The sequence below is a fragment of the Palaemon carinicauda genome, unplaced genomic scaffold (assembly GCF_036898095.1).
Source record: "Palaemon carinicauda isolate YSFRI2023 unplaced genomic scaffold, ASM3689809v2 scaffold151, whole genome shotgun sequence".
Lineage (NCBI taxonomy): Eukaryota > Metazoa > Arthropoda > Malacostraca > Decapoda > Palaemonidae > Palaemon > Palaemon carinicauda.
In genome coordinates this window covers 213,827-231,732 of record NW_027169048.1, presented here as the reverse complement: position 1 = coordinate 231,732, position 17,906 = coordinate 213,827, and the positions used below count along the sequence as shown (strand labels likewise).

General features: G+C 47.8%; 1 long non-coding RNA gene across 1 annotated transcript; it reads right to left on the bottom strand.

Annotated features, from left to right (window-relative positions):
* Positions 1-16,150: 16,150 nt before the first annotated feature.
* On the bottom strand, positions 16,151-16,798 carry LOC137635635 (uncharacterized). The gene is made up of 2 exons (XR_011042738.1): positions 16,690-16,798; positions 16,151-16,369 (listed from the first exon to the last, which is right to left on the bottom strand). It is a non-coding gene; the product is annotated as an uncharacterized lncRNA (long non-coding RNA).
* Positions 16,799-17,906: the final 1,108 nt, after the last annotated feature.

Below are 17,906 nucleotides of genomic sequence, written 5' to 3'. Positions count from 1 at the left end.
TTTGGCCGAGGCAAGGGCTAACAAGAAGACTGCCTTGAGGGTGAGGTCCTTGTCCAGAATGTCTTTAAGCGGTTCGAAGGGGGGGCTCGAGAGAGCCCTAAGAACCTTGGCCACATCCCACTGGGGGACCCTCGAGGAGTGGGGGTCTCAAATTTGTTCAAAACTTCTGATCAGCATGGAGATGTGGCGGGAAGTGCCTAGATTGATGCCCTTGAGTTGGAAAACCTGACCCAGTGCCGCACGGACCCCTTTGATGGCTGGAATGGATACTCCCTTGTCATCCCGTAAATGGACTAGGAAGTCTGCGATATTGTGGACCGAAGCGTCTAAGGGCCGCAGATTCTGAGTAGCACACCACCTAGCGAACATTGCCCACTAAGCTTGGTATACGACGCATGAGGATTTCCGGAGATATCCCGACATCCTGTCAGCAGTCTTATCTGAGAAGCCTTCCCTTCTTAGCAGTCGCTTGATAACCTCCAAGCGTGAAGCTTCAGGCCTTGGGGGTTTTCGTGTAGCCTTTGGAAGTGAGGCTGACTTAGAAGGTCTTCTCTTGTCGGCAGGGGCCAAGAAGGAAGGGTGGCCAGGTCCTGAAGATCCGTGAACCACTCCCTCTCTGGCCACCAGGGCACTACCAAAGTCATCTTTGTGGACTTGGCTTGTCTCAGCCTGTTGAGAACCTGCTTGATGATCCCGAAGGGGGGAAATGCGTAGACGTCGAGACCGTCCCACGAGTGCTGGAAGGCGTCCTCGAACGCTGCTGTCGGATCTGGCACTGGGGAGCAGAATACGGGGAGTTTGGCGTTGAGTCTTGTGGCGAACAGGTCTATCACCGGGGAGCCCCAACACCGGAGAACTTCTCGTGCCACCTGGGGGTGCAGAGACCATTCTGACCCCACCACCTGTCCTGTCCTGCTGTTTCCTCAAGGAGATGCACTCCCCACCCCTCCTTCGATGCGTCCTTGAAGAGCAGCATCGCCGGGGGAGCGGAGCCGAACGGAATTCCCTTCAGCGTGTGACTTCTGTCGGACCACCAGAGAAGTGTTCCTGGAGGAGGAGGACACCGGAACGTATCTTCTGTGGGGACTCCTCCGCTGACCAGAGATCCTTCAGGTTCCACTGGATCGGTCTTAATTTAAGCCTTCCCTGTGGAACTAATTTTTCCAACGAGACTAGGTGACCCACTAGCCTCTGCCAATCCTTGGCCCTCACTGGAGTGCCAGCTAGGAACGGGCGAATCACTTGGTCTAGATTGTTCAACCTCTCCTGGGGGGGGAAGGCTCTTGTTAGCTGGGACTCCAGTACCATCCCCAGGTACGTCATCCTGGTGGTGGGGACTAACTGGGACTTCTCGAGGTTGATCGTGATCCCGAGGTCCTTGCAGAACTGCAACAGCAGAGAACCTTGAAACTTTAAGTCTGCCTCTGAAGCTGAAAGAAGCAACCAGTCGTTGAGGTACCTGATCAGTCTGGTGCCCTGCTTGTGTGCCCAGACCGAAACTAAGGCGAACACCCTCGTGAAGACCTGTGGAGCCGTTGAAAGACCGAAGCAGAGAGTCCTGAACTGCAGAGTCTGAGCGCCCCACCTTACTCTGAGGAACTTCCTGCTGGAGGGGTGAACGGAAATCTGAAAGCAAGCATCCTTGAGATCCAGGGACATCATGAAATCCCCTTCTCTCAAGGCTGCCAGTACTGACTTCGGCGTGTCCATTTCGAAGGGAGTCTTCTTGATGAACTTGTTAAGGGCCGAGAGGTCGATGACTGGCCTCCAACCTCCCATCGCCTTCTCCACCAGGAAGAGCCTGCTGTAGAAACCTGGGGAAGGCTCAAGAAATAGTTGCAGGGCTCCCTTGTCCAACATGGCTTCCACTTCTGTTTGTAGGGCTGTCCTCTTCTCTGAGTCCTTAGGCGCGAGACACTCTGCCTGGTGTTCGGGAATCAGCGGGGGCGGATCTGACAGGAAGGGAATCCTGTATCCCTCCCTGGATCCGCTCCATTGTCCTGCCATGCTTGCTAATAGTGTTTGAGGCATCCAACCACCTGAGGCGTGGGAAGGTGTAGGGGGCCTCTCTTCCTATCTCCTCCTAAGGAGACGGACGGAACGGCCTCTCCTTGAGCCTGTGAACTTTGGCCTGAAGGAGGCCTAAGGTTGGGCACCACTCCTTCTGGAGGGCCGAGGAGACTGGTGCCAAGAAGGGGTAGAAGCTTCCTGCCTAGCTGGGGGTGTAGGCGGGTAGGCCCCGTCTGTAGTGGCTCTTCTCACCGGGGGCCGTCTTTTCAACTGCTGTCTGCGTTCGGTTGTAACCTTCATCCTGCTGACCCTCTCCATCGTCTCAGTCACTGTTTGTAGGGGAACACCGTCTCACACCAATTGGGAGAGTTTCTCAGGAACTTAGATTCCCTCTCAGGGAGTCTACGGGGCAACCTGTTCAGAATAGTGTCCCTTCTCCTCAGAACCCAGTTGGCCGTCTGGGTAAGGGACTAAAAAGTTAGGAACTTCATGGCCTTGCCCCCCGAGCGGATCAGTTCCTGTAAGAGTGCTTGATTCTCGGGGACTGACAGGTCGTGAGCTAGCTGGAAGCCTGCTAGGGTGCACGCCCACCAGTCCAACCAAGAAGTGACGTTTACGATGTCCTGAGACGTGTCCTCCATCATGGCAGCCTCCGCTTGCGAGAAGACCACCGGTGCGTTCAGCCTACGCTCGTCTGGATTACCCTGGTTCAGGGTAGCGACCGCTTCCTCCACCGTGCGGGGCCCAGAGTGACGCCCGTCGGGCACATAAAATTTCTTCTGGATCCTAAGACACGGCAGGAGCTTGGAGGAACCCTGTGCCCTCAACGAGTTCTTCGGGCCTGCAACAAAACGGTCCACATGCTCCATCCCCAGGGCAACATCAAGAGCTAACGGTAGAGTCAGAGAAGGTTTCTGCTGGACAGGATTGTCCACCATCTTGCCCAGACCTGAGAGCCAAGCTTGCTCCGCTTATGGTTGTGGTTCATCCAAACTGTGGTGCCGCAGGATAAGTGCCAAAACCTTACAGTAGGACGAGACCTCGTCCGGGGAACCCTCGCCCGCTCCCAGAAATTCGTCTACAATCTGTACCTCCGTGTCGGAAAGCTCATCGATCACGGAGGGATCCGTGGGAGCGGAGGCATCCCTCTCCTCCTGGCGGAGCGATGGAGCGGGCGCCTCCGTCGCAGGTAAAGCCGCCGGGGCGGAGGTAGCCGTCATGGGTCTACCTCCTCCCGGGGTAACCCGGGCGGTGCTAGTCGATGGTTGCGACAGCGGCGTATCTTGGAACTTGGCCGGAGCCGCTGTGATGAAAGGTGATGAAGTTGAGCTACTGGGTCCAACCAGCGGAAGTTCCCGACACATGGGTGGAGCCGCCGACTTACTAGGTCGGGGCAACTGAAAGTGTGCCAACGGCCGCACCCGACAAGATGGGGCCAAAGAGACACTGTGCAAGGTTACGGAAGCGGCTCCCGCAGCTACCGAAGTAGGCACTGGAGCAGCGACCTTCTTGCTGGATTCACGGCGGTGGCGAACCACCGTGATATACCTTTTCCTCGGGGAGCTCCTCCTCCTGTACCTCCTCCTCGAGGACTTCGACCTATTCCTGGCCAGGATGGCGTGTGAGCTCGGTCTCCTCCTCCTGGACAGCTTCCTCTTCCTCCTGGAGTCACGTCCGCTGGAACTAGCCGAAGAGTAGGAATCGTAGGAAGAATAATCGTCTGAAGAATAAGAGCTCGCCGAGTCGTCCGTCTCAATGACGAGCCTCCTAGGGGTCCTTGGTCTGGATCTCGGGGTCGAGGGTTCCATGAAGCCCGGCGGAAGCGTAGCCGAGGGCGCCGGGGGTGAGCGGATAGCGGGCCGAGAGGCGACCACCCTTCGAACTCCTCCTCATTCCTCACGGGCGACCTGAAGGGCGTCCTAGGCACCGTCCACACAATGGAGTCGGGATCGGATGAACACGTGGGCTGCCTTTCTTTGTCCCGACCAACCCCGGAACCCGCTGAACCTGAAAAACCTTGCCACGATGTGGGGGTAGGAGCCGATTTGGGATTCCCCCACACCGGGTCTTCACCTGAGACGGGTCCTGCGGGCACCAGACCATCGTCTACAACACATACTTCCGCCACACTAGCAGACTCCCCACTCGTCTGCGTAGGCCCCTTTTCCACAGATTCCCCGACATCAGACTCATGGGGAACGGCAATGGGCTGTTTACCGCAACGGACTTACCTCGTCCCCTACTCTGGGTAGGGGAAGGAGAAGGAGAACCTCTTTCTGACTGCGCTGAGGGCGACGTACACGGCGAGGAAAGGCCTGGCTACTTCGGCAATTTCTTGGATACCTTCTTCTTCTTTTTGGAGAACAAAGTCCACTGCATCTCCGGCCAAGACTCGCACTCCTGGCACGTGGAGGAAGGTGAACACTTATTCCCCCGACACGAGGAGCACAGCGTGTGTGGGTCGACCTCGGGCTTAGAGAGCCAGGCTCCACAAGACTTACCAGCTTGGGGCCCGGTACAGCGACGCTGGGATTCCATAGCGGAAAGCGACACGCAAACGACACAAGAACACAAGGGAAAGATGAGGGAGATAACACGGACATGTGATACACAAGGGAAGGAACACACGGGAACACGTGGGAGCACAAGGGACCACGTGGGAACACAAGGGATGGAGAACACAAAGGAACACGTGGTACACAAGGTGATCGGACGGGATAAGAGAGAGAGAGCGGCGAGATGTTATCTACGCCGCGACCAGATGCTTACTGACGATCTAACAAGCGCAGCCTCACGCGCTGACCCCGGGTCGCCCCAGGGCGAGTATCCTTCCGCCCCGGAGCGCCCCGACAAGGTAACGGAGAGAGGGGGAGATCCCAGATCCTCTTAAGAAAGTAGTTCGAGGTAAGTACTCCGTGCTGGAACAAACTGTATCTGTAGTACCGGCTCAACGCTTAAAGGAATAAAGATGGCAGCGATGGTGCCGCCATCTGAGTACTCAAACAGTAACGGAGGAAGGGAACCATATTAACGGCTCCTCTTTTATTTTGCCACTTTTCCCCCTCAAAGTGTAAACGCTATGCAGGGTGCAGATTGCTATGTGGCGTGTCAAGAATACGTCCCCTGATATTATGCGATATCCTTAAAGGAAACTTTAAGGATATTCGTGCCAGGAGTTAGAATTCTGGAGACCTTAAGTTAAATTCTCTGGGAATATCACTGTAGTCAAATATACCCTAGGAAGCTACTTAAAGGAACCTTCCATCAGGACGACATGGCTATCTCACCCAAAAATAGATTTTGAGCGAACCGTTTTTTTTTAATCAAACAAACCTGAGACTTTTAACAGGAGGTTGATTTCTGTGACGTTGGAAGTCGGCTCTTAAAATTCATAACGAGCTGGGGGTCATTAGCTGGTGGGTGGTATAAGCCCAACCCGCTCAACAGTACAATTCAGAGCCGTCTGTCTAAAACAGCACTGAACTAGAACTTTTATTAGCCTCTGTAGCCAATGAGAAAAAGGAGAGATGGCAAGAACTTACAACCAACACAGATATGACTTAGAACAGTAAGAAAGCATGGAAAACAATCAGTAAACTGAACTTGAATAAGAACACCCAAACGAGAATAGCTACCGTAACACCTAATGCAGGCGCAAAACAACTCTCACTAGTGGGAAGCCATATGACAAAGAACGAAGATATCACAAAAGAATGAAGTATGAAATGAAAGAGAATAACGAGATTAAACCACTCACTGTTGAAGAACTTCAGGAAGCCATGAAACACCATAAACCTAGAAAAGCTGCTGGTCTGGATGACATTACATTTGAGATAATGCTGCACTTTGGCAACAGGAATAAATCATGAGCATTAATACTTCTTAACAACTTTGCAAGAAATTCAAGATCCCAAAACTGTGGAGAGAAGCTAAAGTTGTGGCCTTGCTAAAACCTGGCAAAGACTCAATGATCCCTAAGAGTTATCGGCCAGTATCTCTCCTCTGCACCTTATATAAACTGTACTAACAGGTGACGATGGTCCGCATAGCTCCCACAGTCGAAGATCAACTGACACCAGACCAGGCTGGCTTCCAGGCAGGAAGATCCTGCTGCTTTCAGGCACTTAGCCTCACTCAGTATATTGAGGATGGCTCTGAGCTTGGGAAAATCACAAGGGTAATATTTTATGCCCTAACAGCAGCCTACAACAATGCGAACCACAGGTTGCTTCTTTTAAAACTTGCCAAGTTATTCACATGTACTTGTGACAACAGCAAAACTGAAGCTCTGCGGGCTGGTGAGTAGGGACCCGCCAATTCACTATGAGTAATATGGCGATAAACCTGGGTTGCAAGCAAACCTTCGTTAGACAGAGGCACTCGCCCACACACCATGCTAGCCCTCGTTAGATGGGTGTGCAACAATGCGCATGACTTCTCTGTGAGACTAGTGTCTTTGCTAACACAGGCTGATGCATCATGGAGCAAGGTACTTATGCCCTCCTACCAGAGAAGGTATTTGCTCACAAGGAGAAGAATAAGGTTGTGCTGAACTAGAAGAAGGGCAGGTTTTCCCTTGTGAGAGGTCAAAACTCAGAGGCCCAGGTCCCAAAGGGCTTGGCCTCACAAAACTCTATGAGCTTTGTTGTGCCCAACGGACACGATGTACGAAATAACCCTGAAGTGTTACAGCGTCATAGCTTACAAGACTCATAGATGACCCCAAAGGGAAATTGCTCGTGAGACTTGTGCCTTGGGGGTACTATGGGAGACGCAAGCAAGCAATAAGCATCACCATCTTGTACCCTGGGGTACAACGGCAAGGGGCAGGAATTGCGAGCAGCCACCTAACCCCATTGCTGTTGAAAATTTATGCCATGCCGTTGGCCTCTTGGTGTAAGTCAGCATATTCTCGACGTAACCTAGACCGGAAAGAGCCGTGACGTAAACGATGCAAAGAAAAGCTGCGAGTTGACTGGAACAATCTCTGGCCACCATCAACATCTCTGCCGGCCATCAAGCCACTTGGCAGGATGCCCTACACCTGTTGGGTGTTCTTGTTGAGGCAACCTGTCAGCAAAGCCAGAAGGCAGAGAACTTGGCCATTAGTTGTGTGGGACAGTCATGGCGCAGCTCAGATGCTAACAGGGGTGACATGGCTGCCTCCAAACTTCACCTGCACCCAAGCGAGTCTACCCACGTACACCTCCTCGACCTGTCCCGAAGCCTGCATCTGTGGAAGTGCGCCTGTCATCAATGCGCATCCTGGATAGGTCTCCTCAGTTCCAGAGGAGGTACTGTACTTGGTGCGAGAAACCAGGGCACATCATGAATGAGTGTCGCAGACGACTCAACCTGTGCTTACACTGTGGCTCAGCTAACCACCATGTCGCGCAGTGTGGGCAGCAGGTTACCCGTCCAGAAGTCAGCTATCGCCCGCAGCTCTGGGAAGGAAACCCTTTCCGTCCAGACTCCTTCTAGGTGGAGGGAAATACATGTGAATGCTACTCCTGCCCTCAGTGTAAATCCAACAAACATTGATAGAAGATCGTGGCCTTCTTTGGTTATTGATGGTGTTCCATCCGCAAAGAAGGTACTCAAGATTTAACTGATGCTAGAACCCCCAGGACTTCTGCTACGCCACCTGCGGAAAGAGTAGTAGACATAAGAAGTCTTCTCGTTGCACAGGTCTCAATAGAGAATATTATTTTGAAAAAGAAAAGCGGGAATTATGGGACTTTGGACTCGCATGGGTAAGAGAGGGAAAATTTAGTTGTGTTAGATGCCTTTTTAAAATAATGTGGTTGACATGCTGACATTGTTTACTCCATTTTGGCAAACAATGTATGTGGCATGTTGACATTCTGTTTACTGTAGTCCTTAAGGGCAGACAATGTTTGCATCCGGAGATGTACCGATATGCAAAGCCCATAGATAAGAGTGTCTTTTGTGTTACTTAATTTTCAGTAACTATTATTTTTTTTCAAATTAGTAAACAGCTTTTTTCTATTTATCTTTTCTCATTTTGAAATAAAATCAAGGGATGGTGCCCAGTGACCCATTCTTTCTTGATTGTTTCCCTTTTGCCCAGATCTGGGGGCATTCCCCCATATCTTCTATGTAGTGTGAAGTTAGTGTGTGGTCGACATTCTGACACTAAATAGTCTGAGTGCTACTTCCAGCCACAGTCTGCAAATTACTACATCGCTGTCTAGCTCCAAGAAACTATGCTCTGAAGAACAAGAGCGAGGCAAGGACGAATAGAGCACACACTTGTGGAAGCACCCGCAAGGACGCCTTTCCCAGGGATGAGATAGCCGCCTGATACCTCCTAGTGGGGAAGGGTGTCTTTACCACGTACGGGAAGGATGCCTGACACATGGAGGTGGACCTCCAAGCAGTGCTCTCTGCTTCCCGTCAACGAGCTTAAGCTCAAGTTGAAGGTCGGCATCGAGCGATGCCTGAGAAACGTACCCTGAGTTAGTTTCTGGGATAACCCCAAAAGTATCCCCCAAGTGGTAGCCCTGAAGGGAACCAGTCTGCAACTGCTCTCGTTCTTACGCCAAAGCTGCAGGAAAGAAAGCAAACAAAAAGCAGAAAAAGCTGCAGCTAAGGGCACGAGAACTCTATCGGTGCATTACCTCCAGAGCCTCGGAGAGGCACACAGTGGTTAACCCGTGGGGAGACTGTGTGCTCTACTACTATGCCTCCAATTGTATTAAAATAGGAAGCCATTCCTTAAACAGGGAGACCTGAATGCCTGAAGGAAGGCAGGAGTTGCCGCAGGTGGCAACGAGAGAGACTCTCCCGGTGGAGGGCACCGCTGCCTCACTAAAAGCTATAGTACTGTATCCACACCTAAGGGAAGTCCAGGGTCAATTGATCAAGTCAAAGGCCAGTTTATTAAGGTTAACGAGAGAGACACGGAACGTCTACTTTCTACCGAGCCAAAGTAAAGTGATGTACACTGTAATATTACCAGTATGGGTGTGACAGGGGTAGCTGGTCTGCCCCACCCTGCTGACTAGCAGTGGGTAGTTACACCTCGTTACAATTCTTATGGTTAGTTTCAGCTGCTTTTAAAATACATCTCCACTATAAAGAGCAAAAGGGTTTGTATATGGTTGTATATAGGTCAGGACAAATATGAAATAAAGTACAGCACAGTAGTAACTCTGTTTAGGAGTAACTTTGAATACGAGTCTACAAACTCAACTTGGTTTATGGGAATTGTTTTGATCTGTGAGAAAAGATTTCAAACCGTATGGGAATGTTATGTGGATAAACAATGAGAAGACTAAAATGAAAGCAGTCAAACGGTGCCCATACACCATCCATGCAGTGTTCACGTTCTTCTTACTCCATGTTCATGACGTTTTAAAGTAAGAGCAAAAATGTTATTTTCCTTAGTAAAATAAATTTTTGAATATACTTACCCGATGATCATATAGCTGCATCCCTGCTGCCCGACAGAAAAAATCTACGGGAGGAATACGCCAGCGATCGCTATACAGGTGGGGGTGTACATCAACAGCGCCATCTGTCAAGTAGGTACTCAAGTACTCGATGTCAACAACGAACCAATTTTCTCCTCTGTCCCACTGGTTCTCTATTGGGGAGGAAGGGTGGGTCCTTTAATTTATGATCATCGGGTAAGTATATTCAAAAATTTATTTTACTAAGGAAAATAACATTTTTCAATATCAAACTTACCCGACGATCATATAGCTGATTCACACCCAGGGGGGTGGGTAGAGACCAGCATAACAAGTTGACATTATGAGCTAAGTATTCCGTATTTTATTTTAGCAGTTATTCAAAATAACAAGCATAAAATAAATAAGTACCTGGTAAGAAAGACGACTTGAACAATTACTCTGCCTTTTTAAGTACGTCTTCCTTACTGAGCCTCGCGATCCTCATAGGATGCTGAGCGACTCCTAGGAGCTGAAGTATGAAGGGTTGCAACCCATACTAAAGGTCCTCATCAAAACCTTTAATCTAGGCGCTTCTCAAGAAATGATTTTGACCACCCGCCAAATCAAGTAGGATGCGAAAGGCTTCTTAGCCTTCCGGACAACCCAAAAATATTTCAAGAGAAAGATTAAAAAGGTTCTGGAATTAGGGAATTGTAGTGGTGGAGCCCCCACCACTACTGCACTCGTTGCTACGAATGGTCCCAGAGTGTAGCAGTTCTCGTAAAGAGACTGGCAATTCTTAAGATAAAAGACGCGAACACTGATTTGCTTTTCCAATAGGTTGCGTCGAATATATTTTGCAGAGATCTATTTTGTTAAAAGGCCACGGAAGTTGTGACAGCTCTAACTTCGTGTGTCCTTACCTTCAGCCAAGCTTGGTCTTCCTCATTCAGAAGGGAATGAGCTTCTCGTATTAACAGTCTGATAAAAATAGGATAAAGAATTCTCTGACATAGGCAAAGATGAATTCTTAACTGAACACCATAAAGCTTCAGACGGGCCTCGTAAAGGTTTTAAAATAGAACTTAAGAGCTCTTACGGGACATAATACTCTTTTTAGTTCATTTCCAACCATACGATAAGTTTGGAATATCGAACGATATTGGTCAAGGCCGAGAAGGCAGCTCGTGTTTGGCTAGAAAACCAAGATGTAGAACATGTAGCCGTTTCGAATGAGAATCCGATGTTCTTGCTGAAGGCATGAATCTCACTGACTCTTTTAGCTGTGGTTAAGCATATCAGGAAAAGAGTCTTAAAGGTGAGATCTTTCAGGGAGGCTGATTGAAGTGGTTCGAACCTGTCTAACATAAGGAATCTTAGAACCACGTCTAAATTCCAACCAGGTGTAACCAAACGACGCTCCTTCGTGATCTCAAAAGACTTAAGGAGGTCCTGTAGATCTTTATTGTTGGAAAGATCTAAGCCTCTGTGACGGAAGACTGATGCCAACATGCTTCTGTAACCCTTGAGTGGGAGCTGAAAGAGATCGCTCTTTCCTCAGATATAAGAGGAAGTCAGCTATTTGAGTTACAGAGGTACTGGTCGAGGATACGGATACTGACTTGCACCAGTTTCGAAAGATTTCCCACTTCGATTGGTAGACTCTAAGGGTGGATGTTCTCCTTGCTCTAGCAATCGCTCTGGTTGCCTCCTTCGAAAAACCTCTAGTTCTCGAGAGTCTTTCGATACTCTGAAGGCAGTGAGACGAAGAGCGTGGAGGCCTTGGAGTACCTTCTTTACGCGTGGCAGACGTAGCAGGTCCACCCTTAGGGGAAGAGTCCTGGGAACGTCTACTAGCCATCGAAGTACCTCGGTAAGTTATTCTCTCGCGGGCCAGAGGGAAGTAATTAGCGTCCACTTGTCCCTTCGTGAGAGGCGAACTTCTGCAGTACCTTGTTGACAATCTAGAACGGAGGGAATGCATATAGATCTAGATGAGACCAATCAAGTAGAAAGGCATCTAAAAGAACTACTGCTGGGTCCGGGATAGGTGAGCAAAGTATTGAGAGCCTCTTGGACATCGAGGTTGCGAAGAGATCTATGGTTGGCTGGCCCCAGGTGACCCAAAGTCTCTTGCATACATCCTAGTGGAGGGTCCAATATGTAGGAATTATTGTCCCTTCCTACTGAGACAATCTGCTAAGACATTCAAGTTGCCTTGGAAGAAACTTGTTACTAGTGAAAAGTCTAGACCTGTTGAACAGGAGAGGAGGTCACTTGCGAACTCGTACCATGTCAGAGAGTAGGTCCCTCCTTGTTAGGAGATGTACATCAAAGCAGGGAGTTGACCGTGTTCACCTCCACTACTTTGCCTTGAAGGAGAGACCTGAAGCTTTTCCAGGTCAGACGTACTGCCAGAAGCTTCTTGCAGTTGAAATGCATTGTCCTTTGACTCGAGTTCCATAATCCCGAGCATTCCCTACTGCCTAAGGTCGCACCCCAGCCTACGTCCGATGCGTCTGAGAAGAGAACGTGGTTGGGAGTCTGAACAGTCAGGGGAAGACCCTATCAAAGGTTTATAAAGTCCTTTCATCCAGTCAGACCAGACTTATCTTCCGGAAACCGGGATCTAGACCGCTTCTAGCGTCTTGTCCTTTTCCAGTGAAGAGCTAGATGAAACCGAAGAGGACGGAGGTGTAGTCTTCCAAGTGACACCAATTGAACCACGGATTACAGTGTCTTAACCAGACTCATCCACAGCCTGACAGGGCCGCGTTCCTTCTTCAGCATCTTCTGGATGGAAAGCAGGGCTGGGGGTTGATCGTCTTGTTCAGCCATGTCCTCATCAGAGGGTTCCTCATCCGAAACTGATGAGGAAACGGCAACGGAGTGGGCAACGTCTGACTTGCTGAATCCGGTCGCACTGGTGGATGCGTGACGGAGCCGGACACAAGATCATGGTACTGCTGCACAGTCTGTGAACTGTCAACCATGGGGAAGCGAGGAAGTACAGCGACAACCCGAAACTGTCTAGACTGTCTGGGTTGTGCAGACAACCCCTTATCGGGTTGCTGAGGTTGCCGCACTGCGTCACAACAAGTCACCTCTGCTGGTTGTTGAACGTCTTCCTAGTGACACACTGAACGTCCACAACCACCTCCGAGAGTCGCTTAACGTCAACGTGCGACTGGCAACCCACACTGGGTTGCACCGGAGGAGGAACCATCTCAACTGGCGGACGTGAGTAGGAAATCTCAGCGTCAACAGGGCGTACAACCAACCGGTAGGAAGGTTGTTGGCAAGAAGGTTCTTCTCCGTAAAAAATCCTCTATCAAGGACTAAGCTTGGACTGCATGTCTTGCAACAAAGCCCAAGGTCTATGGGAGCAGGTGTGGCAACAGACGGGGTTAGCGACTGAAGCGGAACCATTTACCCTCCCTGGAAGCATGTTATGCTTTAATTAAAGTCCATAGGAGGCTAAGCAGCTTAAGGCTCCTCTCCAAATGACAGAGTCCTCAAGGGAATATCAGAAGGAGGGAGAACAGCACTTTCTCATCTACAGGAACCATGTCCGAGAAAAGCTAGGTTATCTCAGTGAGGGTTTCACTGGTGCATAAGCAGCAGACCAGAAGGCAACGTTATGAAACTGCTTGACAGTCTGTGAACTGTCAAAAACTGAACTGTCAACCACAACAGGAGCGTGAGGACATACAGCACTGGTGTATTAGTAGCAGACCAGAAGGCAACGTCATGTAACTGTTTGACAGTCTGTGAGTTGGCAACAACCAAAGTTGTGTGGGGAAGCCTCAACTCCTGACTGACTAGTTTGCTGCGGGCGAGTGGCGGTAACCACAGTGTGTAGCGGAGGCTGACACACCATGTCAAAACACGGCAGCTTGTGGTAGCTCACGCACGGCAACGGAGTGCTCCGTGTGTCTGTGGGAGTCAGCATACGTCTGGCAGGGTTGACTGTGCATGGGTGGAGGAGCTCTCACAACAAGAGTGTGGGAGCAGGCAGCCATGCCGGGCGCACAACCGTGGTAGGCTCTAGGCCAACGGGTGCATCGTCAACCTTCTCCGCAGTCGGAGTGTGGGAGCTGGCAACAACAAAAGCGGAGTGCTGGTGCGTGGGAGGGACTGCCGTGGGTTGCGGAGCATGCCGCATTGCGGCAAAACACGGCAGCTTGACAGCACCTTCCCACTGCTGATGCGGAAGCTCACGCATGTCAACGGAGGGTGCAGCATGAACATGCGTCTGGCAGGGTCGACTGCGCATCGGTGGTGGAGCTCTCACAGGTGGAGTGTGGGAGCAGGCAGCCGCAGTATCTGCTGAGCGCACAACCGTGGCAGGTTGTAGGTTAACAGGTGCATTGTCAACCTTCTCAGCACGATACTCCTGCATGAAGGAGCAAGCTGAGACTGCATAGTCTGCAGCATGGACCACTAGGGTCTATAAAAGACGGCAACAAACGGAGCTACTGTCCGTTGTGACTGAGGGTCTAAAACAGCTGGTGCGGCAACAGACGGAGTTACTGCCTGTTGCGGTACCACCTTGCCTCTCTTGGGAGGTGTGCAGTCGTCGGATGACTGCAGCGAGTCCGAACTGACCCAGTGGCTACACCTAGGCCGTTGGACTTGCGCGGAAGGGACCGACTTGCACTTAAAGCTGCAAGATTTGGTCCATGGTTTCTGCGAGAAACCTCTTCCGCAGACGAGGAATAAATGGGCTCTCTCGTCTTTATGTGGGTGGGGCGATCACGTCGGCAACGTGTGTAGATACACCCGAAACCACCGAGGGAAACGTCTGTTCGTCGATCAAGGCCTGTGGAACCCATAAGTCCTTCGACATTACTTCTCCCCTGGGCTTGGGAGCTTGTAAGAGGTATCGGACTAGGTGAACAACTGGCACGAACAGACGAACCCTCGAACGCAACACTGTAACACTTTGCGCATATCACTTTATCACTTTTGATTTTCTGTTTGCACTTATTTCACTGAAATCGAAACTTTAAGTGATTTGTACCTGAAACACGCAATCCTATCCTTCATTAAAAGGTAGTAATTGCGAAAACAGTTTTACAATGCAACAGAAAAACATAATGAAAGATAAAGAATTCAGTGGCTGGAAAAGAGACTAAACACTAGATCAAATAAACTACGTTTAAAATCTCTCACCGCATAAAGCCTGGGAACAAGAATAAAACTCTAGAAACGTTTTACCTTCTTCCCCTACAGCGACTAGGGAGAAGAGTGAAAAACGAGAACAACGTTAACCGCTTGAACGAAACGTTTATTCTCCTCTCTCTCCCTCCGTCTCTATCTCTCTCTCTCTTCTCTCTTGACTTAGAACCTGAGAGAAGAGCCCAATTATATATCGTTAAAACATATTATTTGCTAAAGGAAAAAACTGAAAGGTTTTCCAAAAAGTTCCTTTATTAGAATTAAAACCATTTAAGCTAAGAAAGAATGAACGAAACGCTAGAATCGGTTTACTCTTACTGCAACGTGAAACCGTGAAATACTCTCTCTCTATCGTAACGATAGAGCGCATGTTGAACGTTCTGAACGTCAACAACTGCGGAGACTAAACTAAACGTTAGTTCATCTTTGAAAACAGTACGAGACTATCAAAGAAATTCTTTCAAAAACATTAAAATTAAAAAAGTATAAATTCTTAAAAGGAAAATACGATATGACAGGCTCAATGTTAATTAACTTCGGTTCCAAGTAAGGACCGCCTACTATTAGGAAAGGTCGCAAATAAACAAACATAAAAATTAATTTTTATAAGTTTATAATAAATGGAAAGTTAATCGAAGAGGCCTATAAAGGCGGAGAGATATAAAATAAATAGATCTATAACTCGTTAAGCAAAATTACCAAAAACCTAAACACACTTCCGTCTAAGGGAAGGGTCGGCCATTTAAAAGTGAAAGAGAGTCCATACTCTCTTCGTCACCAACACTTCCGTCTAAGGGAAGGGTCGGCCATTTAAAAGTGAAGGAGAGTCCATACTCTCTTCGTCACCATAATTAAATCTATCCAAAACGAGTTCAAGTTTTGAAATGAAGATAAAACCCCTGCATAGCGAAAGCTCAAAACTGGAATACAGTAGTGTACTTCACCAAATCGTTGTGAAAACAAATCCAGTTAGGGACGGCGTATTTAGTAGGTCTTGCCTGTGGCACGACAGAGGGAAAATTGGTTCGTTGTTGACATCGAGTACTTGAGTACCTACTTGACAGATGGCGCTGTTGATGTACACCCCCACCTGTATAGCGATCGCTGGCGTATTCCTCCCGTAGATTTTTTCTGTCGGGCAGCAGGGATGCAGCTATATGATCGTCGGGTAAGTTTGATATTGAAAAATAATCGTCTCTAAAAAGGTTCCTTATAAAAATTGAATGAGAAGAAAAAAGGATAAATCAAATGATTCAGTAAGTGATAGTGAAGGTCATTCTCATCTCCCACCAACCAAAGGTACGGAAGTGTGAGTTAATTTGTCAGCTATTTTTACTTTTCATTGTGATTTCTAATCTTTTACTTATTTCTGACGATAGGGGTTATAAATTGTCATTAATTTACATTACGAAACCTTTAAATCTGATGACATATGTTTATTTATGTGAATTTTCTTTATTTTTTATGGGAAAACTCGTAAACCAAGATACTGTACTACTGCATTGCTTTAAACTGGAGTTTTGTACACAACTCACCTCAAGAATTTTTCATCATTCTTGACATTTCCCGAATTGAGTCTATGCAAGATCTTTTTGTTGTCATTCTTGGTGTTGATACTTAGTTCCCGTAGCCTTCCGTCTTGATTCAGCAGGGAGAGCTTTTCTCTTCCTTACTGTCAAAGATTCTTACTACGTTCAGCACATAAAAATACATTTGTGCGGTCTCTAGCTTTCGAAACATCTGCCAGCAGGATTATCTTTCTGAAATGACCGATTTGATAATGGACGAATCACGTTGCATTACAAACTTACAGTACAGTAATTAAACTGTATACAGTATACACTGTATAGAGTTATAAAAGGTTAAACAATTCAAAGTCCAGATACACTACATTCCAATCAAAATTAAAAAAACTGTTATTTGAATTCAGAACATTCAAGCTATTTCTATATGGATCACCAATATTGAGAGCCTTAGGTCTAATTTGATTACAAATATTGAATAGTTTAGCATATACAGTTGACTTTACTTTTGGTCCCAATTGAAGGGGATGTACTAAAACAAGCAGATGGTGACTCACGAATGTATACAGCTGCGGCAGTGTGCTCGTGCAGCCTTAACCAGAGGAAAAGCTGTTGTTGAGAGTTTGCACACGTTGGCATCAAAATTCAGCCGACCTGCATGACCTGAAAGCATAGTTAATGGTATTATTAACTAGATTAATCTCTGGAGGAAATTAAAACCTGATAAAAATGTCAAAATCTTAAAAAGATATTTGTGTTTTTTTTAACTATGCAAAACTGAATCCTTTGATAAGAGTATGATTTCAGTGTAGATGGAACTCGGCTTTAAGAATTCATAATGAGGTTCGTAATGAATGCACTGGCGGGTGGCTGGAGAGCCTGTCCCCTCGCCAGCACACTGCACAGACGCTTCCGACCTTCGCCTATGACTTAAGGAGTGGACTCAGGGTTGTATTATTGGGAAAAATACGAATCACTTTAAACATTTCTAATTATTCCTTCACAGATACAGATACAAACCCTAGCTCCTTTCAGGGGAGAAAGTTCCTATAATCAAGTCGACTTGTATCAAATACCAGGATGTCCAAAGACTTTGACCAAGGGAGATGTTTAAGTCTTGGCTTTTCTTTTCCATCCAATCAGAATCGGATGTTTCCAAAATTTAAACAGGGTATTGGGAGCACCAAGCATGGTTTGGAGATGCTCGTTCTAATCCACCGAGACAAGAAAATGGGAACACATCACTGCAAGAGTGAAGATACTTGTAAATCGTTCTATAATTCGACTAATTCGAAAATTGTAAGGATTGTGAAGTTTACCGAGAGCAATGATTTTACAGCTTATTTGTATAAGATAAGACTCCAGGTGGATTATTCTGGTGTTTATTCAGAGTATTGTTTTGGTGAAATGCGTTATAACTATGATGGAAAATCAACGAACAACGGCAAATCCACGTTTTATGGCGGTGTTATAATACAGTAGCTAGTGCCACGATTCCAGAAATTGTTGCCCGTCCCAACACCATAAACGCCCCATTCCTTCTTCTTCTTCGCTAATTGCCGGGCCATCTCACCCACAACAAAAAGGAAGTTGACCAACAGGAAGAAGATCATAACTGAAGATTGCAACTTCAATGACTTTGAGTAATGTAAGTACAGTATATACATCTATATTTATGTTAATGTAGTTCATTGGGACAAATGTAAATTTACTTTTTACGTGTGAAATGGATTTCCTTTTACAAAATATGATTGTGTTACCTTGCTAAGAGTCA